The sequence below is a fragment of the Pristiophorus japonicus genome, unplaced genomic scaffold (genome assembly GCF_044704955.1).
Source record: "Pristiophorus japonicus isolate sPriJap1 unplaced genomic scaffold, sPriJap1.hap1 HAP1_SCAFFOLD_2455, whole genome shotgun sequence".
NCBI classification, from domain to species: domain Eukaryota; kingdom Metazoa; phylum Chordata; class Chondrichthyes; family Pristiophoridae; genus Pristiophorus; species Pristiophorus japonicus.
This window is the reverse complement of record NW_027252183.1, coordinates 1-23,313: the sequence shown is the minus strand read 5'-3', so window position 1 is coordinate 23,313 and position 23,313 is coordinate 1. Positions and strand designations below refer to the sequence as shown.

General features: G+C 52.9%; 8 non-coding genes across 8 annotated transcripts; all 8 read left to right on the top strand.

The window, feature by feature from the left end:
- Positions 1–293: 293 nt before the first annotated feature.
- trnat-cgu (transfer RNA threonine (anticodon CGU)) lies at positions 294–366 on the top strand. Its single transcript has one exon. It is a non-coding gene; the product is annotated as a tRNA-Thr (tRNA).
- A 663-nt stretch (positions 367–1,029) lies between these two features.
- trnai-aau (transfer RNA isoleucine (anticodon AAU)) lies at positions 1,030–1,101 on the top strand. Its single transcript has one exon. It is a non-coding gene; the product is annotated as a tRNA-Ile (tRNA).
- A 3,165-nt stretch (positions 1,102–4,266) lies between these two features.
- Positions 4,267–4,339, top strand: trnat-cgu (transfer RNA threonine (anticodon CGU)). Its single transcript has one exon. It is a non-coding gene; the product is annotated as a tRNA-Thr (tRNA).
- Positions 4,340–8,092: 3,753 nt separating this feature from the next.
- On the top strand, positions 8,093–8,165 carry trnai-aau (transfer RNA isoleucine (anticodon AAU)). Its single transcript has one exon. It is a non-coding gene; the product is annotated as a tRNA-Ile (tRNA).
- A 10,812-nt stretch (positions 8,166–18,977) lies between these two features.
- On the top strand, positions 18,978–19,050 carry trnat-ugu (transfer RNA threonine (anticodon UGU)). The gene has a single exon. It is a non-coding gene; the product is annotated as a tRNA-Thr (tRNA).
- Positions 19,051–19,652: 602 nt separating this feature from the next.
- Positions 19,653–19,725, top strand: trnat-ugu (transfer RNA threonine (anticodon UGU)). Its single transcript has one exon. It is a non-coding gene; the product is annotated as a tRNA-Thr (tRNA).
- A 591-nt stretch (positions 19,726–20,316) lies between these two features.
- Positions 20,317–20,389, top strand: trnai-uau (transfer RNA isoleucine (anticodon UAU)). Its single transcript has one exon. It is a non-coding gene; the product is annotated as a tRNA-Ile (tRNA).
- Positions 20,390–22,774: 2,385 nt separating this feature from the next.
- On the top strand, positions 22,775–22,847 carry trnat-ugu (transfer RNA threonine (anticodon UGU)). Its single transcript has one exon. It is a non-coding gene; the product is annotated as a tRNA-Thr (tRNA).
- Positions 22,848–23,313: the final 466 nt, after the last annotated feature.

Genomic DNA, 23,313 nt, shown 5'->3' with positions numbered 1-23,313 from the left:
ACTCTCCCGTTTCCCTCTCTCTCCTCTACCCATTTCCTCCAATCTCTCTCATTCCTTCGCCCTCTCTCCCCTTAACATCTCTTTCCTCTTCCTTCCTCTCTCTCCCCTTCGCCCCTTTCTCTCTCCCACCCCTAGCCCTCTCTTTCCCTCCTTCCACTCTCTCTCTCTCCATCCCCTCCCTTTCTTTTCCTCTCTTTCTCGCTGTCTCTATTCCCTCTCTCTCACTCCTTCCACTCTCTCTTTTCCCTTCCCCTCTCTTTCCTGCTCCTTCCCCTGTATTTCCCAGTGCAGGTGGCTCCATAGCTCAGGGGTTAGAGCATTGGTCTCGTAAACCAGGAGTCGTGAGTTCAAATCTCACTGGGGCCTACTCAAAATTAGCTCAGTGTTTAAATTCACTGTCAATTAACAAGGGCTTTAATTATAAATATTAAACAGCTCTGAGACTGTCCCTGGAACAACAGGGTCCCCTCCTCTCTCCTCCTTCTTGTGTCTCTGACACTCTCTCTCCCTTCCCCATCACGACCCGTTCTGCACCTTTTTATCGCTTTCCCGTCTCTCACTCATTCCCTTCTCCCCCTTTCCCCCTCCCTCGCCTCACCCTCTCTCTCCGCTATCCACTCTCTCACCCCCTCTTTCCGCTCACTCTGTCTCTTTCGCCAACCCAGTCTCTCCACCCTCTCTCCCCTTCCCCTCACCTTTTCACTCTCCACTTCCCTCCCTCCCCTCCTTCCTCTCTCGCTCTCTTTTCCCTTTCTTTTCAGAGTCTCCCGTTCTCCCTCTCTCTCCCCTTCCTTTCTCTCTCGCTTGCCTCCTCCCTCTCTTGCCTTCCCATCTCTCTCCCCTTCCCCCCTCTCCCCTTCCATCACTTACTCTGCCTTCCGCTCTCATCCATTATCCTCTCTCACTCACTCCATCGCCACCCTTCCCTCTCCCTCTATTTCCCCTTCCCCCTCTCTCTCACTCCTTCCACTCTCTCTTTTCCCTTCCCCTCTCTTTCCTGCTCCTTACCCTGCGTTTCCCAAAACAGGTGGTTCCATAGCTCAGGGGTTAGAGCTCTGGTCTAATAAATCAGGGTCGTGGGTTCAAATCTCACTGGGGCTTACTCAAAATTAGCTCAATATTTAAATTCACCGTCAATTAACAAGGGCTTTAATTATAAATATTAAACTGCTCTGATACCGACCCTGGAACAACAGGTTGTCGTCTCTATTACACTTTCTCTCCATCCAAATCTCTCTCTGCCAACCCCCATTCTGCATCTTTTACCCCCTTTCCCGCGATCTCGCTTTGCCCGTCTCCCCCCTCCCTTGCCACACCCACTCTCTATCCTTTCCTGTCTCTCTCTCTCCCCCTTCCGCTCCCCACCTCTCACTCCCCTTCCCCCTGTATCTCAATTCTTCCCACATTCTACCCAATATAAACTAGAGGTGATCCAAAATATGACAGACCCCGTGTCCTAACTCGCACCGAGTCCCGCTCACCCATCACCCCCTGTGCTCACTGCCCACGTGTCCTAACTTGCACCGAGTCCCGCTCACCCATCACCCCCTGTGCTCGCTGCCCCGTGTCCTAACTCGCACCCAGTCCCACTCACCCATCACCCCCTGTGCTCACTGCCCACGTGTCCTAACTCGCACCGAGTCCCACTCACCCATCACCCCCTGTGCTCACTGCCCACGTGTCCTAACTCGCACCGAGTCCCACTCACCCATCTCCCCCTGTGCTCTCTGCCCTACATTGGCTCCCGGTTAAGCAACGCCTCGATTTCAAAATTCTCATCCTTGTTTACAAATCCCTCCATGACGCTCGCCCCTCCCTATCTCTGTAACTTCCTCCAGCACTACACCCCTCCCTATCTCTGTTACCTCCTCCAGCGTCTACACCCCTCCCTATCTCTATAACCTCCTCCAACACCTACATCCCTCCCTATCTCTGTAACTTCCTCCAGCACTACACCCCTCCCTATCTCTGTTACCTCCTCCAGCGTCTACACCCCTCCCTATCTCTATAACCTCCTCCAACACCTCCATCCCTCCCTATCTCTGTAACTTCCTCCAGCACTACACCCCTCCCTATCTCTGTTACCTCCTCCAGCGTCTACACCCCTCCCTATCTCAATAACCTCCTCCAACCCCTGCACCTCTCCCTATCTCAATAACCTCCTCCAACACCTACACCCCTCCCTATCTCTGTAACCTCCTCCAGCACTACACCCCTCCCTATCTCTGTTACCTCCGCCAGCGTCTACACCCCTCCCTATCTCTATAACTTCCTCCAACACTACACCCCTCCCTATCTCTGTTACCTCCTCCAGCGTCTACACACCTCCCTATCTCAATAACCTCCTCCAACACCTACAGCCCTCCCTATCTCTGCAACCTCCTCCAGCCACTACACCCCTCCCTATCTCTGTAACCTCCTCCAGCCCCTACACCCCTCCCTATCTCTGTAACCTCCTCCAGCCCCTACACCCCTCCCTATCTCTGTAAACTCCTCCAGCCCCTACACCCCTCCCTATCTCTGTAACCTCCTCCACCACCTACACCCCTCCCTATCTCTGTAACCTCCTCCAGCCCCTACACCCCTCCCTTTCTCTGTAATCTCCTCCAGCCCCTACACCCCTCCCTATCTCTGTAACCTCCTCCAGCCCCACAACCCCCCGAGATGTCTGCACTCCTCTAATTCTTCCCTCTGACCATCCCTGATTATAATCGCTCCACCATCGGGGGCCATGCCTTCTGTTGCCTGGGCCCCAAGCTCTGGAACTCCCTCCCTAAACCTCTCCGCCTCTCTACCTCTCTTTCCTCCTTCAAGACGCTCCTAATAACCGACCTCTTCACCTGCGCCAATTTCTATTTTTGTGGCTCGGTGTCAAATTTTTATCCCATAATCCTCCTGTGGAGCACCTTGGGACGTTTCACTACGTTAAAGGCGCTATATAAATATACATTATTGTTGGTGTTCCCTCTGTCTCTCCTCTTCCCCGTCTCTCTCTCACTCCTTCCCCTCACTCTCCCTTTCCCTCTCTCTCACTCCTGCCCCTCACTCTCCCCTTCCCTCACTCTCACTCCTTCACCTCACTCTCCTCTTCCCCGTCTCTTTCTCACTCCTTCCCCTCACTCTCCCTTTCCCTCTCTCTCACTCCTTCCCCTCACTCTCCCCTTCCCTCTCTCTCACTCCTTCACCTCACTCTCCTCTTCCCCGTCTCTCTCTCACTCCTTCCCCTCACTCTCCCTTTCCCTCTCTCTCACTCCTTCCCCTCACTCTCCCTTTCCCTCTCTCTCACTCCTTCCCCTCACTCTCCCTTTCCCTCTCTCTCACTCCTTCACCTCACTCTCCCCTTCCCTCTCTCTCACTCCTTCCCCACACTCTCCCCTTCTCTCTCTCTCAATACTTCCCCTCACTCTCCCCTTCCCTCTCTCTCACTCCTTCCCCTCACTCTCCCCTTCCCTCTCTCTCACTCCTTCCCCTCACTCACCCCTTCCCTCTCTCTCAATCCTTCCCCTCACTCTCCCCTTCCCTCTCTCTCACTCCTTCCCCTCACTCTCCCCTTCCCTCTCTCTCACTCCTTCCCCTCACTCTCCTCTTCTCCATCTCTCTCTCACTCCTTCCCCTCACTCTCCCCTTCCCTCACTCTCACTCCTTCCCTTCACTCTCCCCTTCCCTCTCTCTTCCTCTAATAGAGCCCCACCTAGTGGACTATCGATGTAATAACAACTACTGACACGCTCCTCTCTCTCTCCATCTCTCTCTCTCTCTCTCTCCCCGTCCCCCTCAAACTCACTCCTTCCCTCACGCTGTCCCTTTCCCCCGCTTTCTCCCCTTCCCACTCTCCGCTCCTCTCTCTCCACTCAATCCTCAATCTCTCTCCTCCTCTCTCTCTCTCTCTCTCTCTCCCTTCCCTTCTGACTTTCCCCTTCCCCCTCTCTAACCCCTTCCGGCTCGAGAGACAGTGAGCGACAGAGAGAAAGTGATAGAGAGACAGAGAGAGAGAGAGACAGAGGGAGAGAGAGAAAGAGATTGAGAGACAGAGAGATTGGGGCAGAGTGTGACTGAGTTGCCTTGGGATGTTTTACTACGTGAAAGACCCGATATATCGATGTTGAGAGGCGAATATTGAAAAGACGGAGGCAGGCGTCTCCCCTGCCTCCTCCCTCTCTCTCTTTCCGATCTCTCTCCCCTTCCCCCTCTCTCTCACTCCTTCCATTCTCTCTTTTCCCTTCCCCTCACTTTCCTGCTCCTTCCCCTGTATTTCCCAGGGCAGGTGGCTCCATAGCTCAGGGGTTAGAGCACTGGTCTCGTAAACCAGGGGTCGTGAGTTCAAATCTCACTGGGGCCTACTCAAAATTAGCTCAGTATTTAAATTCACTGTCAATTAACAAGGGCTTTAATTATCAATATTAAACAGCTCTGAGACTGTCCCTGGAACAACAGGGTCCCCTCCTCTCTGACACTCTCTCTCCCTTCCCCATCATGACCCGTTCTACACCTTTTTATCGCTTTCCCGTCTCTCACTCATTCCCTTCTCCCCCTTTCCCCCTCCCTCGCCTCACCCTCTCTCTCCGCTATCCACTCTCTCACCCCCTCTCTCCGCTCACTCTGTCTCTTTCACCAACCCAGTCTCTCCACCCTCTCTCCCCTTCCCCTCACCTTTTCACTCTCCACTTCCCTCCCTCCCCTCCTTCCTCTCTCGCTCTCTTTTCCCTTTCTTTTCAGAGTCTCCCGTTCTCCCTCTCTCTCCCCTTCCTTTCTCTCTCGCTTGCCTCCTCCCTCTCTTGCCTTCCCATCTCTCTCCCCTTCCCCCCTCTCCACTTCCCCTCTCTCCCCTTCCATCACTTACTCTCCCCTTCCGCTCTCATCCATTATCCTCTCTCACTCACTCCATCGCCACCCTCCCCTCTCCCTCTATTTCCCCTTCCCCCTCTCTCTCACTCCTTCCACTCTCTCTTTTCCCTTCCCCTCTCTTTCCTGCTCCTTCCCCTGCGTTTCCCAAAGCAGGTGGTTCCATAGCTCAGGGGTTAGAGCACTGGTCTAGTAAATCAGGGTCGTGGGTTCAAATCTCACTGGGGCATACTCAAAATTAGCTCAATATTTAAATTCACCGTCAATTAACAAGGGCTTTAATTATAAATATTAAACTGCTCTGATACCGACCCTGGAACAACAGGTTGTCGTCTCTATTACACTTTCTCTCCATCCAAATCTCTCTCTGCCGACCCCCATTCTGCATCTTTTACCCCCTTTCCCGCTATCTCGCTTTGCCCGTCTCCCCCCTCCCTTGCCACACCCACTCTCTATCCTTTCCTGTCTCTCTCTCTCCCCCTTCCGCTCCCCACCTCTCACTCCCCTTCCCCCTGTCTCTCAATTCTTCCCACATTCTACCCCAATATAAACGAGAGGTGATCCAAAACTCGGCTGACCCCGTGTCCTAACTCGCACCCAGTCCCACTCACCCATCACCCACTGTGCTCACTGCCCCGTGTCCTAACTCGCACCGAGTCCCACTCACCCATCACCCTCTGTGCTCACTGCCCCGGGTCCTAACTCACACCCACTCCCGCTCACCCATCACCCCCTGTGCTCACTGACCGCGTGTCCTAACTCACACCCAGTCCCACTCACCCATCACCCCCTGTGCTCACTGCCCCGTGTCCTAACTCGCACCGAGTCCCACTCACCCATCACCCCCTGTGCTCACTGCCCCCGTGTCCAAACTCGCACCGAGTCCCGCTCACCCATCATCCCCTGTGCTCGCTGCCCCGTGTCCTAACTCGCACCCAGTCCCGCTCACCCATCACCCCCTGTGCTCACTGCCCCCGTGTCCTAACTCGCACCCAGTCCCACTCACCCATCACCCCCTATGCTCGCTGACCCCGTGTCCTAACTCGCACCGAGTCCCGCTCACCCATCACCCCCTGTGCTCACTGCCCCCGTGTCCTAACTCGCACCGAGTCCCGCTCACCCATCACCCCCTGTGCTCTCTGCCCCGGTGTCCTAACTCACACCGAGTCCCGCTCACCCATCACCCCCTGTGCTCACTGGCCCCGTGTCCTAACTCGCACCCAGTCCCACTCACCCATCACCCCCTGTGCTCTCTGCCCTACATTGGCTCCTGGTTAAGCAACGACTCGATTTCAAAATTCTCATCCTTGTTTACAAATCCCTCCATGACGCTCGCCCCTCCCTATCTCTGTAACTACTTCCAGCGTCTACACCCCTCCCTATCTCTATAACCTCCTCCAGCACCTACACCCCTCCCTATCTCTGTAACTTCCTCCAGCACTACACCCCTCCCTATCTCTGTTACCTCCTCCAGCCCCTACACCCCTCCCTATCTCTATAACCTCCTCCAACACCTACACCCCTCCCTATCTCTGTAACTTCCTCCAGCACTACACCCCTCCCTATCTCTCTTACCTCCTCCAGCGTCTACACCCCTCCCTATCTCTATAACCTCCTCCAACACCTACACCCCTCCCTATCTCTGTAACCTCCTCCAGCCACTACACCCCTCCCTATCTCTGTAACCTCCTCCAGCACCTACACCCCTCCCTATCTCTGTAACCTCCTCCAGCCCCTACACCCCTCCCTATCTCTGTAACCTCCTCCAGCACCTACACCCCTCCCTATCTCTGTAACCTCCTCCAGCCCCTACACCCCTCCCTATCTCTGTCACCTCCTCCAGCCCCTACACCCCTCCCTATCTCTGTAACCTCCTCCAGCCCCACAACCCTCCCTATCTCTGTAACTTCCCACACACCTCCCTATCTCTGTAACCTCCTCCAGCCGCTGCACCCCTCCCTATCTCTGTAACCTCCTCCAGCCCCTACACCCCTCCCTATCTCTGTAACCCCCTCCAGCCCCACAACCCCCCGAGATGTCTGCACTCCTCTAATTCTGCCCTCCTGACCATCCCTGATTATAATCGCTCCACCATCGGTGGCCGGGCCTTCTGTTGCCTTGGCCCCAAGCTCTGGAACTCCCTCCCGAAACCTCTCCGCCTCTCTATCTCTCTTTCCTCCTTCAAAACTCTCCTTAAAACCGACCTCTTCACCTGCGCTAATATTTATTTTTGTGGCTCGGTGTGGAGCACCTTGGGACGTTTCACTACGTTAAAGGCGCTATATAAATATACATTATTGTTGGTGTTCCCTCTGTCTCTCCTCTTCCCCGTCTCTCTCACTCCTTCCCCACACTCTCCCCTTCTCTCTCTCTCACTCCATCCCCTCACTCTCCCCTTCCCTCTCTCTCACTCCTTCCCCTCACTCTCCCCTTCCCTCTCTCTCAATCCTTCCCCTCACTCACCCCTTCCCTCTCTCTCAATCCTTCCCCTCACTCTCCCCTTCCCTCTCTCTCACTCCTTCCCCTCACTCTCTCCTTCCCTCTCTCTCACTCCTTCCCCTCACTCTCCTCTTCTCCATCTCTCTCTCACTCCTTCCCCTTACTCTCCCCTTCCCTCTCTCTCACTCCTTCCCCTCACTCTCCCCTTCCCTCTCTCTTCCTCTAATAGAGCCCCACCTAGTGGACTATCGATGTAATAACAACTACTGACACGCTCCTCTCTCTCTCCATCGATCTCTCTCCCTCTCTCCCCGTCCCCCTCTCACTCACTCCTTCCCTTACGCTGTCCCTTTCGCCCGCTTTCTCCCCTTCCCACTCTCCGCTCCTCTCTCTCCACTCACTCCTCAATCTCTCTCCTCCCTCTCTCTCTCTCTCTCTCTCCCTTCCCTTCTGACTTTCCCCTTCCCCCTCTCTGACCCCTTCCGGCTCGAGAGACAGTGAGCGACAGAGAGAAAGTGATAGAGAGACAGAGAGAGAGAGAGACAGAGGGAGAGAGAGAAAGAGACAGAGAGACAGAGAGATTGGGGCAGAGTGTGACTGAGTTGCCTTGGGATGTTTTACTACGTGAAAGACCCGATATATCGATGTTGAGAGGCGAATATTGAAAAGACGGAGGCAGGCGTCTCCCCTGCCTCCTCCCTCTCTCTCTTTCCAATCTCTCTCCCCTTCCCCCTCTCTCTCACTCCTTCCACTCTCTCTTTTCCCTTCCCCTCACTTTCCTGCTCCTTCCCCTGTATTTCCCAGTGCGGGTTGCTCCATAGCTCAGGGGTTAGAGCACTGGTCTAATAAACCAGGGGTCGTGGGTTCAAATCTCACTGGGGCCTGCTCAAAATTAGCTCAGCATTTAAATTCACTGTCAATTAACAAGGGCTTTAATTATAAATATCAAACAGCTCCAAGACTGTCCCTGCAACAACAGGGTCCCCCCTCTCTCCTCCTTCTTGTGTCTCTGACACTCTCTCTCTCCCTTCCTCATGACGACCCGTTCTACACCTTTTTATCGCTTTCCCGTCTCTCACTCATTCCCCTCTCCCCCTTTCCCCCTCCCTCGCCTCACCCTCTCTCTCCGCTATCCACTCTCTCACCCCCTCTCTCCGCTCACTCTGTCTCTTTCGCCAACCCAGTCTCTCCACCCTCTCTCCCCTTCCCCTCGCCTTTTCACTCTCCACTTCCCTCCCTCCCCTCCTTCCTCTCTCGCTCTCTTTTCCCTTTCTTTTCAGAGTCTCCCGTTCTCCCTCTCTCTCCCTTTCCTTTCTCTCTCCCTTGCCTCCTCCCTCTCTTGCCTTCCCATCTCTCTCCCCTTCCCCCCTCTGCCCTTCCCCTCTCTCCCCTTCCATCACTTACTCTCCCCTTCTGCTCTCATCCATTATCCTCTCTCACTCACTCCATCGCCACCCTTCCCTCTCCCTCTATTTCCCCTTCCCCCTCTCTCTCACTCCTTCCACTCTCTCTTTTCCCTTCCCCTCTCTTTCCTGCTCCTTACCCTGCGTTTCCCAAAGCAGGTGGTTCCATAGCTCAGGGGTTAGAGCTCTGGTCTAGTAAATCAGGGCCGTGGGTTCAAATCTCACTGGGGCATACTCAAAATTAGCTCAATATTTAAATTCACCGTCAATTAACAAGGGCTTTAATTATAAATATTAAACTGCTCTGATACCGACCCTGGAACAACAGGCTGTAGTCTCTGTTACACTTTCTCTCCATCCAAATCTCTCTCTGCCGACCCCCATTCTGCATCTTTTACCCCCTTTCCCGCGATCTCGCTTTGCCCGTCTCCCCCCTCCCTTGCCACACACACGCTCTATCCTTTCCTGTCTCTCTCTCTCCCCCTTCCGCTCCCCACCTCTCATTCCCCTTCCCCCTGTCTCTCAATTCTTCCCACATTCTACCCCAATATAAACTAGAGGTGATCCAAAACTCGGCTGACCCCGTGTCCTAACTCGAACCGAGTCCCGCTCACCCATCACCCCCTGTGCTCACTGCCCCAGTGTCCTAACTCGCACCGAGCCCCACTCACCCATCACCCCCTGTGCTCACTGCCCCAGTGTCCTAACTCGCACCGAGCCCCACTCACCCATCATCCCCTGTGCTCACTGCCCCGTGTCCTAACTCGCACCGAATCTCACTCACCCATCACCCCCTGTGCTCACTGCCCCAGTGTCCTAACTCGCACCGAGCCCCACTCACCCATCACCCCCTGTGCTCACTGCCCCAGTGTCCTAACTCGCACCGAGTCCCGCTCACCCATCACCCGCTGTGCTCACTGACCCCGTGTCCTAACTCGCACCGAGCCCCACTCACACATCACCCCCTGTGCTCGCTGCCCCGTGTCCTAACTCACACCCAGTCCCACTCACCCATCACCCCCTGTGCTCTCTGCCCTACATTGGCTCCCGGTTAAGCAACGCCTCGATTTCAAAATTCTCATCCTTGTTTACAAATCCCTCCATGACGCTCGCGCCTCCCTATCTCTGTAACTTCCTCCAGCACTACACCCCTCCCTATCTCTATATCCTCCTCCAACACGTACACCCCTCCCTATCTCTGTAACCTCCTCCAGCCACTACACCCCTCCCTTTCTCTGTAACCTCCTCCAGCCCCTGCACCCCTCCCTATCTCTGGAACCTCCTCCAGCCCCTACACCCCTCCCTATCTCTGGAACCTCCTCCAGCACCTACACCCCTCCCTATCTCTGTAACCTCCTCCAGCCCCTACACCCCTCCCTATCTCTGTAACCTCCTCCAGCCCCTACACCCCTCCCTATCTCTGTAACCTCCTCCAGCCCCTACACCCCTCCCTATCTCTGTAACCGCCTCCAGCACATACACCCCTCCCTATCTCTGTAACCTCCACCAGCCCCTACACCCCTCCCTATCTCTGTAACCTCCACCAGCCCCTACACCCCTCCCTATCTCTGTAACCTCCTCCAGCACCTACACCCCTCCCTATCTCTGTAACCTCCTCCAGCCCCTACACCCCTCCCTTTCTCTGTAATCTCCTCCAGCCCCTACACCCCTCCCTATCTCTGTAATCTCCTCCAGCCCCACAACCCCCCGAGATGTCTGCACTCCTCTAATTCTGCCCTCCTGACCATCCCTGATTATAATCGCTCCACCATCGGTGGCCGGGCCTTCTGTTGCCTGGGCCCCAAGCTCTGGAACTCCCTCCCTAAATCTCTCCGCCTCTCTACCTCTCTTTCCTCCTTCAAGACTCTCCTTAAAACCGACCTCTTCACCTGCGCTAATTTCTACTTTTGTGGCTCGGTGTCAAATTTTTATCCCATAATCCTCCTGTGGAGCACCTTGGGACGTTTCACGACGTTAAAGGCGCTATATAAATATACATTATTGTTGGTGTTCCCTCTGTCTCTCCTCTTCCCCGTCTCTCTCTCACTCCTTCCCCTCACTCTCCCCGTCTCTCTCACTCCTTCCCATCACTCTCCCCTTCCCTGCCTCTCACTCCTTCCCCTCACTCTCCCCTTCCCTCTTTCTCACTCCTTCCCCTTACTCTCCCCTTCCCTCTCTCTCACTCCTTCCCCTCACTCTCCCCTTCCCTCTCTCTTCCTCTAATAGAGCCCCACCTAGTGGACTACCGATGTAATAACAACTACTGACACGCTCCGCGCTCACTCCATCTCTCTCTCTCCCTCTCTCCCCTTCCCACTCTCACTCACTCCTTCCCTCTCCCTGTCCCTTTCCCCCACTTTCTCCCCTTCCCACTCTCCGCTCCTCTCTCTCCACTCACTCCTCAATCTCTCCCCTCCCTCTCTCTCTCTCCTTTCCCTTCTGACTTTCCCCTTCCCCCTCTCTAACCCCTTCCGGCTCGAGAGACAGTGAGTGACAGAGAGAAAGTGATAGAGAGACAGAGAGAGAGAGAGACAGAGAGACAGAGAGATTGGGACAGAGTGTGACTGAGTTGCCTTGGGATGTTTTACTACGTGAAAGACCCGATATATCGATGTTGAGAAGTGAATATTGAAGAGACGGAGGCAGGAGTCTGGGGGATGAGACACAATCTGAGCGTTTCACTGACCCCTCCTCATTCTTCAGACACACAGCACTAACTGGGAAATGACCCACAGCCCAGGGCAGGTTGCTCCATAGCTCAGGGGTTAGAGCACGGGTCTAGTAGGCCAGGGGTCGTGGGTTCAAATCTCACTGGGGCCTACTCAAAATTAGTTCAGTATTTAAATTAGCAAGGGCTTTAATTATAAATATGGGTCAAATACTTTATTAAGATGGAGAGTGACAGAATTAATTCAGAGATGAGGGAGGGCCTTGAAGTTCAGGAAAGATAACTTTGATGGTGTGAGATGTGAATAGACTGGCCAATGATCCTTAAAGGGTTGATGTTGGATTGACAATGGCAAATATTTCAAGATCACATGGATGAACTCCAACAATTGCACATCCCTGTCTGGAGTAAAAATAAAATGGGGAATGTGGCTCACAAGGGAAATTAAGGATAGTGTTAAATCCAAGGAAGAGGCATATAAATTGGCCAGAAAAAGCAGCAAACCTGAGGACTGGGAGAATTTTGTAATGCAGCAGAGGAGGACAAAGGGTTTAACCAGGAGGGGGGAAATAGAGTATGAGAGGAAGCTTGCAGGCAACATAAAAACTGACTGCAAAAGCTTCTAAAAAGATTAGTGACGACAAACATAGATCCCTTGCAGTCAGATTCAGGTGAATTTATAATGGGGAACAAAGAAATGGCGGACCAGTTAAACAAATACTTTGGTTCTGTCTTCACGAAGGAAGACACAAATAAGTTTCCGGAAGTACTAGGGGACGAGTGAGAAGGGGGAACTGAAGGATATCCGTATTAGGTGGGAACTTGTGTTCGGGAAATTGATGGGATTGAAGGCAGATAAATCCCCGGGGCCTGATAGTCTGCATCCCAGAGTACTTAAGGAAGTGGCTCTCAAAATAGTGGATGCATTGGTGATCATTTTCCAACAGTCTATCGACTCTGGATCAGTTCCTATGGACTGGAGGGTAACTAATGTTATGCCGCTGTTTAAAAAAGGAGGGAGAGAGAAAGCGGGTAATTATAGAGCGGTTAGCCTGACATCGGTAGTGGGGAAAATGATGGAATCAATTATTAAACATCAAAAAGCAGCACATTTGGAAAGCAGTGACAGGATCGATCCAAGTCAGCATGGATTTATGAAAGGGAAATCATGCCAGACAAATCTTCTAGAATTTTTTGAGGATGTAACTCGTAGAGTGGACAAGGGAGAACCAGTGGATGTGGTGTATTTGGACTTTCAAAAGGCTTTTGACAAGGTTCCACACAAGAGATTAGTGTGCAAAATTAAAGCACATGGTATTGGAGGTAATGCATTGACGTGGATAGAGAACTGGTTGGCAGACAGGAAGCAAAGAATCGGGATAAACGGGTCGTTTTCAGAATGGCAGGCAGTGACTAGTGGAGTGTCGCAGGGCTCAGTGCTGGGACCCCAGCTATTTACAATATACATTAATGATTTGGATGAGGGAATTGAGTGTAATATGTCCAACTGGGTGGCAGTGTGAGCTGTGGGGAGGACACTAAAAGTGTGTAGGGTGACTTGGACAGGTTAGGTGAGTGGGCAAATGCATGGCAGATGCAGCATAATGTGGATAAATGTGAGGTTATCCACTTTGGTGGCAAAAACATGAAGGCGAATATTATCTGAATGGCGGCAGATTAGGAAAAGGGGAGGTGCAACAAGACCTGGGTGTCATGGTACATCAGTCATTGAAAGTTGGCATGCAGGTACAGCACTTTTCTCTGCCCTCCCCATCACTGTTATGTTCAGAATAAATCCACGGGACCGTATCGTAAGCTGAAACTATTGTGACCTTGGTCTCTTTATTGAGACCCCAGAGTGGGGAAGCAGCATGGTGGATCACCTTATGTACCTGCTTGTCCCAGGGTGCACAAGTGACCCTTAGGCCTCCCACAGGTGTGCCCCTAGTGGCAAGTCTGACATATTGGTGAGGTTTAGGTGCATACATAACATCACTCCCCCCCCGCCCCCTCCAAAGGCTTATGTACCAGTTATGTGCAAGTTGAGGCGATATGACGCCCTGTGTCCCCGGGTCGATCACCTGATTTGAATTCCTGGCCTGGGTGAGTTGGTCGGAACGTTGCTGCCCGGCCGAGTGCCTGGTGTGATGGGACAGACGTGGCCAGGTCCTTTCACAATGGTGGCCTGCTTATCGATAGTTTGCAGTCTGGTCTGGTCCAAACGCTTTCTGCGTTTGCTCAGTACATGGTTTCACAACCAAACACTCCATTTTCATCACACACACACACACACACTCCATTCCCCTCTTTGTCTCACACAGTGCTCTCGGCCCCATCTGGGGGCCCTGAATATTGTCCACGTCACTTATTCTGATGTGGCGTGGAGGGGGGGCCGTACGATCGTGGTGCATTCTCTGCTGATAGCAGACGGAAGGCTCGGTCCTGAGCGATTCTGTCCGGTGACTGCGTAGCAACCCGGGACAGCCGGGGTCTGTAGGGAGTCTACCGCGACACGTGTGGTGCTCGGCTTGGTGATCTGGGCTGCCCGCTGCGGACTATTGTCGCTGACCCTAAGGCCTGGAGAGCCCAGGATGGGCCGATACGGCCCTGAGACTTTCAGTGGTAGCGGGAGGCCGTGTGGTCCCCCGTGGATCCTGGGACGTAGTACGGAGGTTCCCGCACCACCGACTGTGTGTAGCCTCCCTGCCTTTCTTTGTAACACGTTGCAGGGTTTGCCCCACAGTGGGGGGGGGGGCAATCTGATGGGATGAGCATTACGTCTTTGCGACGGATAAGCTGCAACACTCCCGTCTGGCGGTTCGCCGTGAGCAGGCGGTAATGTGATAACACATCACTTGCTACATGTACTTTGTCAGATACATATACGACCGGTTGTTGTTTGCCCGCTACTTTGGCTTGTTTTAACGTACCCCCGACCCCATATGATAGTACACCATTGGCCACGAAAGAACGCTCACATGGGTTCCACAGTGCAAACAACTTATTGGAACATAGTGGGTTCCTGGCCTTCTCAGCGGCCCCCCCCTTTACCTTTACCCCAAACCCAGTGGCCTTCCTCGCTGGCCAACACATGCCTCTGTTCCGTTGCGGCCACATCCCGTGGTCTGGACGTTTCTCTCGACCCGTGGTCTGGACGCTTCTCTCGACTGCCGCCATCTTCCTCCCCAGGGATTCCCGCCTCTGGCGTCGGGAAGACACATTCGGATGGTTTCGGCCGGAGCCCCGCTCCGCTTGGTCGACCTGGAGCCTCTTCCGTCGCCGCCAAGAGGTCGTCGGCTTCGGGTGCTGGGTACCCCCGTCTGTAACCGCTGCTCGGTTGGTCTTCGCCTCCTGGTGGTCGCGACGAGCGGCCTGTGCCTCGGGGGTCTGCAAATGGATCTGCACTTCGACGCCTGGTTCAGCTGAAGGTGGGGGGCTTGCTCAGCCTTTGAGCAAGGGGAGAGGTTGTTCGCCGGAGAAGGTACACAGAGGTCTTCCCAGTTCCATCGAATCTTCCCCATCCACCTTCTACCAAGCAGCATTGGCCCATCACCTGAAACAATCCACAGAGGTAAATCGCGCACCGCTCCCTCATGGGATACCCTTATGCCCGCACTACCAATAACTGGTCTCAGTTCCTTGGTGTAGGTGCCCAGCTTTGCCTGAATCGGGATCAGCTTGGGTCATTGTGCTCTGTCGCCCCCCCCCACAGCCTCTCGAATGCCTTCTGGCTCATTATTGATTGACCCGCCCCCGTGTCTAGTTCCATGGAGACTGGAGTACCGTTAGGTCCAACTTTTCACATTATCGGAGGGCTTTTGGTGGTGAAGGTGTGTACCCCATGTACTTCCCCTTCAGCCTCAGGTTGAGTTGCCTCTCCTGCTCGTTCAGCGTGACCCTCGCTGGATCGATGGTCCTCTCCTGACTCTGCCACGTGGTGAGTCACAGACCGTTTGCACATTCGCTGGAGGTGCCCCATTGTTCCACGGCCCTTGCACACACAGGGCTTGAATCGACATTGATGGGCTCGATGGCTGACCCCAGCAGCGCCAACATGATGCTAATGGATACGCATTCACGGCCCACGGCGGACTCTGAGTCACCCGAGGCCTAGGTCTGGCCTCTGCGGTCATGTGGGCCCTGTCCTGTGCCGCTCTGCCTGCTGAATACATTATTTTATGCACAGTACTTGCCGGTGAGCTTCGAATCTGTTTCGTGTTATCGCTCGTGGATATGAAGGCCTGGGCTGTCGTGATGGCCTTGCTCAGAGAGAAACATAGAAACAGAGAAAATAGGTGCAGGAGTAGGCCATTCGGCCCTTCGAGCCTGCACCACCATTCAATAAGATCATGGCTGATCATTCCCTCAGTACCCCTTTCCTGCTTTCTCTCCATACCCCTTGATCCCTTTAGCCGTAAGGGCCACATCTAACTCCCTCTTGAATATATCCAATGAACTGGCCTCAACAACTCTCTGCGGCAGGGAATTCCACAGGTTAACAACTCTCTGAGTGAAGAAGTTTCTCCTCATCTCGGTCCTAAATGGCTTACCCCTTATCCTTAGATTGTGTCCCCTGGTTCTGGACTTCCCCAACATCGGGAAAATACTACCTCCATCTAACCTGTCCCGTCCCGTCAGAATCTTATACGTTTCTATGAGATCCCCTCTCATCCTTCTAAACACCAGTGTATAAAGGCCCAGTTTATCCAGTCTCTCCTCATATATCAGTCCAGCCATCCCGGGAATCAATCTGGTGAACCTTCGCTGCACTCCCTCAATAGCAAGAATGTCCTTCCTCAGATTAGGAGACCAAAACTGAACACAATATTCCAGGTGAGGCCTCACCAAGGCCCTTACAACTGCAGTAAGACCTCCCTGCTCCTATACTCAAATCCCCTCTAAATGAAGGCCAACATACCATTTGCCTTCTTCACCGCCTGCTGTACCTGCGTGCCAACTTTCAATGACTGATGAACCATGACACCCAGGTCTCATTGCACCTCCCCTTTTCCTAATCTGTCACCATTCAGATAATATTCTGCCTTCCTGTTTTTGCCCCCAAAGTGGATAACCTCACATTTATCCACATTATTCTGCATCTGCCATGTATTTGCCCACTCACCTAACCTGTCCAAGTCACCCTGCAGCCTCTTAGCATCCTCCTCACAGCTCACACTGGCCACCCAGCTTAGTGTCATCTGCAAACTTGGAGATATTACACTCAATTCCTGCATCTAAATCATTGACGTATATTGTAAATAGCTGGGGTCCCAGCACTGAGCCCTGCGGTACCCCACTAGTCACTGCCTCCCATTCCGAAAAGGACCAGTTTATCCCGGGATCCGGCAGACAGCAGCTTGCGAAGGATGACCTCGTGACCGATTCCGAGCACGAAACCGTTCGGCAACATTTCCCGCAAAGATCCCGCAAAAACCGTACTGCCCCGCAAGGAATCTTCTGGCCCTGGGAGCGCCGGTGGGTGTAAAAGTGATACCTGACCTTTAAGGTGCTCTCCTTCGGCTTGAGGCGTTCCCACACCAGCACACACAGCTCTGTGTAAGTCTTCTCCTCTGGTTTGACCGGTGCCAGCAGGTTTTTGAGCAGGCCGTATATCGGAGACCCACATACGGTGAGGAGAATCGCCCTGGTCTTGATCGCCCTCTCTCAGCCTCGTCCTGTTCATTGGCGACGTAGTACCGGTCGGGACGCTCAACGAAGGCTTCCCAAATCATCACCCTCAACAAATCCCTCAACAAGACCAACGGCAGCCATTACCGGGTGAAGGTTGGTGATCCGTTACTCGTCGCCAGTGAGTGATGTTCAGAATAAATCCACAGGACTGTATTGCAAGCTCAAACTGTGGTGACCTTGTGCTCTTTATTCAGACTCCAGGGTGGGGAAGCAGTATGGTGAGTCACCTTATATACCTGCTTGTCCCAGGGTGTACAGGTGACCATTGGGTCTCCAACAGGTGTGCCCCCTAGTGGCAAGTCTTACATATTGGTGACGTTTACATGTGTACACAACAATCACGACCCGTTCCACATCTTTTTATTCCTCTCTCACTTTCCCGCTATCTCGCTTTCCCCGTCTCTCACTCGTTCCCCTCTCCCCCTTTCCCCTCCCTCACCTCACCCTCTTCCCGTCCCACTCTCTCCCCCTCCGACTCTGCCTTTCCACTCTCCCTCTCCCTCCTCCTTCTCCGCTCCCTTTCCTCCCCTCCCTCCTCTCTCTCTCTCTTTTCCCTTTCCTTTCAGATTCTCCCCTTCTCCCTCTCTCCCCTTCCCCTTTCTCTCTCCCCTTCCTCGCTCTCTCACTCCTTCCTCTCTCTCTCTCACTCCTTCCCCATCACTCCTCTTAACATCACTTTCACCTTCCCCCCGCTCTCTCTCCCCTTCCCTCTCTTTCCCCTCCCGTCTCTCGCTCTCGCCTTACCCCTCTCTCTCCCATTCCCCTCTCGCTCACTCCTTCCCCTCTCCCTTTTCATTTTCTCCCCTCCTCTCTCTCTCCCCACCCACTCCTTCTCCCTCCCCTCCCCAGTGTCCATCCCCTCCATCCTCCCTTTCATTCCCTAGCTCTCGCTCTCCCCATTCCCTTCAGACTCTCCCCTCCCCATCTCTCCCATCACCCCCCTCTCTCCCCTTTTCCCTCTCTCTCCCCTTCCCCCGCTCTAGTCTCCCCGCTCGAGGGACAAAGTGAGAAGGTGAGAGACAGAAAGAAAGAGAGAAAGACAGAGAGAAAGAGAGACAGAGCCAGAGTGTGACTGAGTTGCCTTGGGATGTTTTACTTCGTGAAAGACCCGATATATCGATGTTGAGAAGTGAATATTGAAGAGACGGAGGCAGGAGTCTGGGGGATGAGACACAATCTGAGTGTTTCACTGACCCCCTCCTCATTCTTCAAACAGTATTTAGTAAACCAGGTATCGTGGGTTCAAATCTCACTGCAACCTACTCAAAATTAGTTCAGTAGTTAAATTCACCGTCAATTCACAAAGGCATTGATTATAAATATTAAACAGCTCTGAGATTGACCCTGGAACTATAGGCTCCCCTCACACCTTTCCCTGTCTCTCTGCTTTCCAGATCACGACCCGTTGGACATTTTTTTTTTTAACTCCTCTCTCACTTTCCCGCAATCTCACTTTCTCCATCTCTCTCTCCCCTTTCCCTCTCTCTCTCCCCTTCCCCTCTCTCTCTCTCCTTCCGCTCCCTCCCCTCACTCCTCTCTCTCCCTCTTTTGCCTTTCTTTTCAGATTCTCCCCTGCTCCCTCTCTCTCCCCTTCCTTTCTCTCTCACCTGCCTCCTCCCTCTCTCGACTTCCCATCTTGCTCCCCTCCCCCACTCACTCTCTCCCATTACGCTCTCTCCCATTACCCTCTGGCTGACTCCTTCCCCCTCTCTCTCCCATTCCCTCTCCCACTCATTCCCCTCTCTCCCTCCTTTTACAACTTCCAAGCACTAATCTCTCTCACAGAGCCGACACAGACACGATGGGCCGAATGGCCCTCCTTGTGTGCTGTAAGATTCTGTCAATGTTCAGGGATGAATCACCGAGAATGATTATTCGGGCCCCACCTCCTTGTTAACAATAGTAAGATGTAAACAGGAGCTGGTGTTACAGGTGGCTCCATAGCTCAGGGGTTAGAGCACTGCTCTTGTAAACCAGGGGTCGTGGGTTCAAATCTCACTGGGGCCTACTCAATTTTGGCTTCTGTTACTGAATTGACCGTTAATCGATGACAGGCCGACACCATCAACAGGAACCACTCACTCCGCACTTTACAATCTCCCCACAGCACTTTCACTTCCCACTCCCAGTCTGTATCCCACCTTTTCCACATCCAGGCTCAGAGACACCGATATATCATCGACTCATCGAAACTTACAGCAGGGAAGGAGACCATTTCGGCCCATCGTGTCTGCACCAGCCGACCAAGAGCTATCTGCTGGGCAGGGCCACATAGTCCGCATGTCCCAGACACGAGACTCCCAAAGCAAGCGCTCTACTCGGAACTCCTTCACGGCAAGCGAGCCAAAGGTGGGCAGAGGAAACGTTACAAGGAACACCCTCAAAGCCTCCCTGATAAAGTGCAACATCCCCACTGACACCTGGGAGTCCCTGGCCAAAGACCAGTCTCCCCTTCCAACTCTCTCACTCCTTCCCCACTCTCTCCCATTCCCATCCCTCTCTTTCTCCTTCCCCACTCTCTCTCCTTCCCCTCTCTCTCCCTCCTTCCACACTCTCTTTTCCCTTCCCCTCTCTTTCCTGCTCCTTCCCGTGTCTTTCTCAGAGCAGGTGGCTCCATAGCTCAGGGGTTAGAGCACTGGTCTTGTAAACCAGGGGTTGTGGGTTCAAATCTCACTGGGCCCTACTCAATTTTGGCTTCTGTTACTGAATTGACCGTCAATCAGCGACAGGCCGACACCATCAACAGGAACCACTCACTCCGCACTTTACAATCTGCCCACAGTACTTTCACTTCCCACCCCCAGTCTGTATCCCACCTTTTCCACATCCAGTCTCAGAGACACCGATATATCATCGACTCATAGAAACTTACAGCAGGGAAGGAGACCATTTCGGCCCATCGTGTCCGCACCAGCCGACCAAGAGCTATCTGCTGGGCGGTCCGCATGCCCCGACACGAGACTCCCAAAGCAAGCGCTCTACTCGGAACTCCTTCACGGCAAGCGAGCCAAAGGTGGGCAGAGGAAACGTTACAAGGGACACCCTCAAAGCCTCCCTGATAAAGTGCAACATCCCCACCGACACCTGGGAGTCCCTGGCCAAAGACCAGTCTCCCCTTCCATCTCTCTCACTCCTTCCCCACTCTCTCCCATTCCCATCCCTCTCTTTCTCCTTCCCCACTCTCTCTCCTTCCCCTCTCTCTCCCTCCTTCCACTCTCTCTTTTCCCTTCCCCTCTCTTTCCTGCTCCTTCCCGTGTCTTTCTCAGAGTAGGTGGCTCCATAGCTCAGGGGTTAGAGCACTGGTCTTATCAACCAGGGGTCGTGAGTTCAAATCTCACTGCAGCCTAATTTTAGTATTGAGACACCTGTCTCTCATTCCTCCCACTCTCTTCCCCCTTGAAAGGATGCAACATTCAGATGAACCCCCTCACAGTGTTTGGGCTCATTCAAAAGGATATTTAATTTGGGACTATCGATCGGAAAGCTTGGAACCCTAAAGTGCTTATGGAAGAAACTACAAACTTGGAATAGAATTTTGGAATTTTTAAAGACATATTCAAGGCTGTGTGCGGGCCTAAAGAACTGACAGGAGACAACTTGATTATTGAGGCTGTCTGGGTGTTGGGACTAACATAACTTGTCTGGAGAAATGGGTATTCGAGAATCCTTCTCCACAAGAGACATTAACATTACAACAAATAACCCAGAGATAGCCAACCATCAACCTGAATCTGGAAAACCATTTCAGCATATACATCACCAAGAGGCCCAATCCAGCCTGTATGCGAACAACTAAGCACAAAAGGACATTGCGATTACCAAACTAATATTTCCATCAGGAAACAGTTTATCGAACATCAACCCACACAAAACATATTAACTTTGAACGAGCCCGCCAAAATATTACAAAGAAGAGTCAAGCCCGCCAAATTCAATCAAAGAATCCTGGACTGATTTGGTGTGAAGATTAGAACCACTCAAACCGTATAACTGGCCCCTGTTTTAACAGAGGGTGTGACATACTTTGCCAAACAACCGAGACCACGCTTGTGTCATCAAGAAGGGAGAGAAACCAACGCGACCGTTGTAAACTAACTTCTCCAGCCTCGAAGTCCTGAAGTCCTGAAGGAAGAACATCACCATCGCGGCAACAAATGACCACAGCCAACGTGGTATCAATAAAAAACCACCGCGATCGACCAAACTGCAAATAAACTCCAACTGGAAGAAACCGAAGAATCGAAAGTTTCCAGTCTACAATCTAAGTCCTGACTACCAACAGGTGAAAACATTACCCAAAGAGACTTTGAACCTATTTCTAACGAAGAAAACCGGGTACTTACCCCATAGATCCAAAACGTGCTTTACCGCATCAGTGGACTCAACCCAACTGAAGATTGCGTAGGTAGAAGCCTTCTCCGACGTTCGGGGTACGGCAAGCAGAACCTACACAATTCAAGGAACCCCGAAACCGTGAACTACCGCTAACTGACCAGAAAGGATTGGTAAGCATAGTCCCTGCCTGCCCTGGAGTCTAACCTAGCTAGGATTAGGTATGGGGAGGTGGGAGGTGTCATTTTACTGTACACCTCCTTTGAATGTGTAATGTATTGTTCTTTATCAGAGTGATTATAAGTTTTGACATTGTATTTTCTTGTCTTTAATAAAATCAAAGTTCTTTTGCACCAAACCATTGACCTTTGCACTTTGTCACACCCCCCCAAATAAATCCAGAGTCTAGAACCCAAGGGAGTGGGGGCGATTCGAACCGCTCAAGTAGGTCAGAGGTGAACCTGACCCCCGGGACCACCACCACACCGTTACACTCACGTCTCTCTCTTTTCCCTTTCCTTTCAGGTTCTCCCCCTCGCTGCCCTCCCCCTCTCTCTCACTCCTTTCCCCTTTCTCCCCTAAACATCTCTCTCCCCTCCCCCCCTCTCTCCCACTCCTTCCCCTCTCTCTCCCCCCATTCCACACTCTCACTCTCCATCCCCTCCCTCTCTTTCTCCAACTCCCTCTCTTCCTCGCTGTCTCCCCTTCCCACTCTCTCACTCCTTCCCCACTCTCTCTCCTTCCCTTCCCTCCGCACTCCTTTTCCCTTCCCCTCTCTTTCCTGATCCTTCCCCTGTTTTCGCTGGAACAAGTGGCTCCATAGTTCAGGGGTTAAAGCACTGGTTCAGTAAACTAGTGGTTGTGGGTTTAAATCTCACTGGGGCCTATTCAAAGTTAACTCAGTATTTAAATTCACTGTCAATTAACAAGGGATTTAATAATAAATATTGACCAGCTCTGAGACTGACCCTGAAACACAAAGCTCTCCTATTCTCCTTTCGCCCCCTTTCTCATTCTCCCTCTCTCCCGACATTCCCCATCACTACACATTCTGCCGCTCTCCCCATTTCTCTTTATCACTCATTCCCCTCTCTCTCCCCTTCCGCACTCTCCCGTTTCCCTCTCTCTCCTCTACCCATTTCCTCCAATCTCTCTCATTCCTTCCCCCTCTCTCCCCTTAACATCTCTTTCCTCTTCCTTCCTCTCTCTCCCCTTCACCCCTTTCTCTCTCCCACCCCTAGCCCTCTCTTTCCCTCCTTCCACTCTCTCTCTCTCCATCCCCTCCCTCTCTTTTCCTCTCTTTCTCGCTGTCTCTATTCCCTCTCTCTCACTCCTTCCACTCTCTCTTTTCCCTTCCCCTCTCTTTCCTGCTCCTTCCCCTGTCTTTCCCAGAGCAGGTGGCTCCATAGCTCAGGGGTTAGAGAATTGGTCTTGTAAACCAGAGGTCGTGGGTTCAAATCTCCCTGGGGCCTAATAATAAATATTAAACAGCTCCAAGACTGTTCCTGAAACAACAGGCTCCCCTCTCCTCCTTGTGTCCTTTACACTCTCTCTCCCTGACCCATTCTACATCTTATTCTTGCTTTCCCCATCTCTCACTCATTTCCCTCTCCCCTCACTCTCCCCATCCTCTCCCCTTCCCCCTCTCTCAAATTTCTTTCTACATTCCACCCAATAGAAACTTGAAGTGATCCAAAACTCGGCTGCCCCGTGTCCTAACTCGCACCCAGTCCCACTCACCCATCACCCCCTGTGCTCACTGCCCCCGTGTCCTAACTCGCTCCGAGTCCCACTCACCCATCACCCCCTGTGCTCACTGCCCCGTGTCCTAACTCGCACCCAGTCCCGCTCACCCATCACCCCCTGTGCTCACTGCCCCGTGTCCTAACTCGCACCGAGTCCCGCTCACCCATCACCCCCTGTGCTCACTGCCCCGTG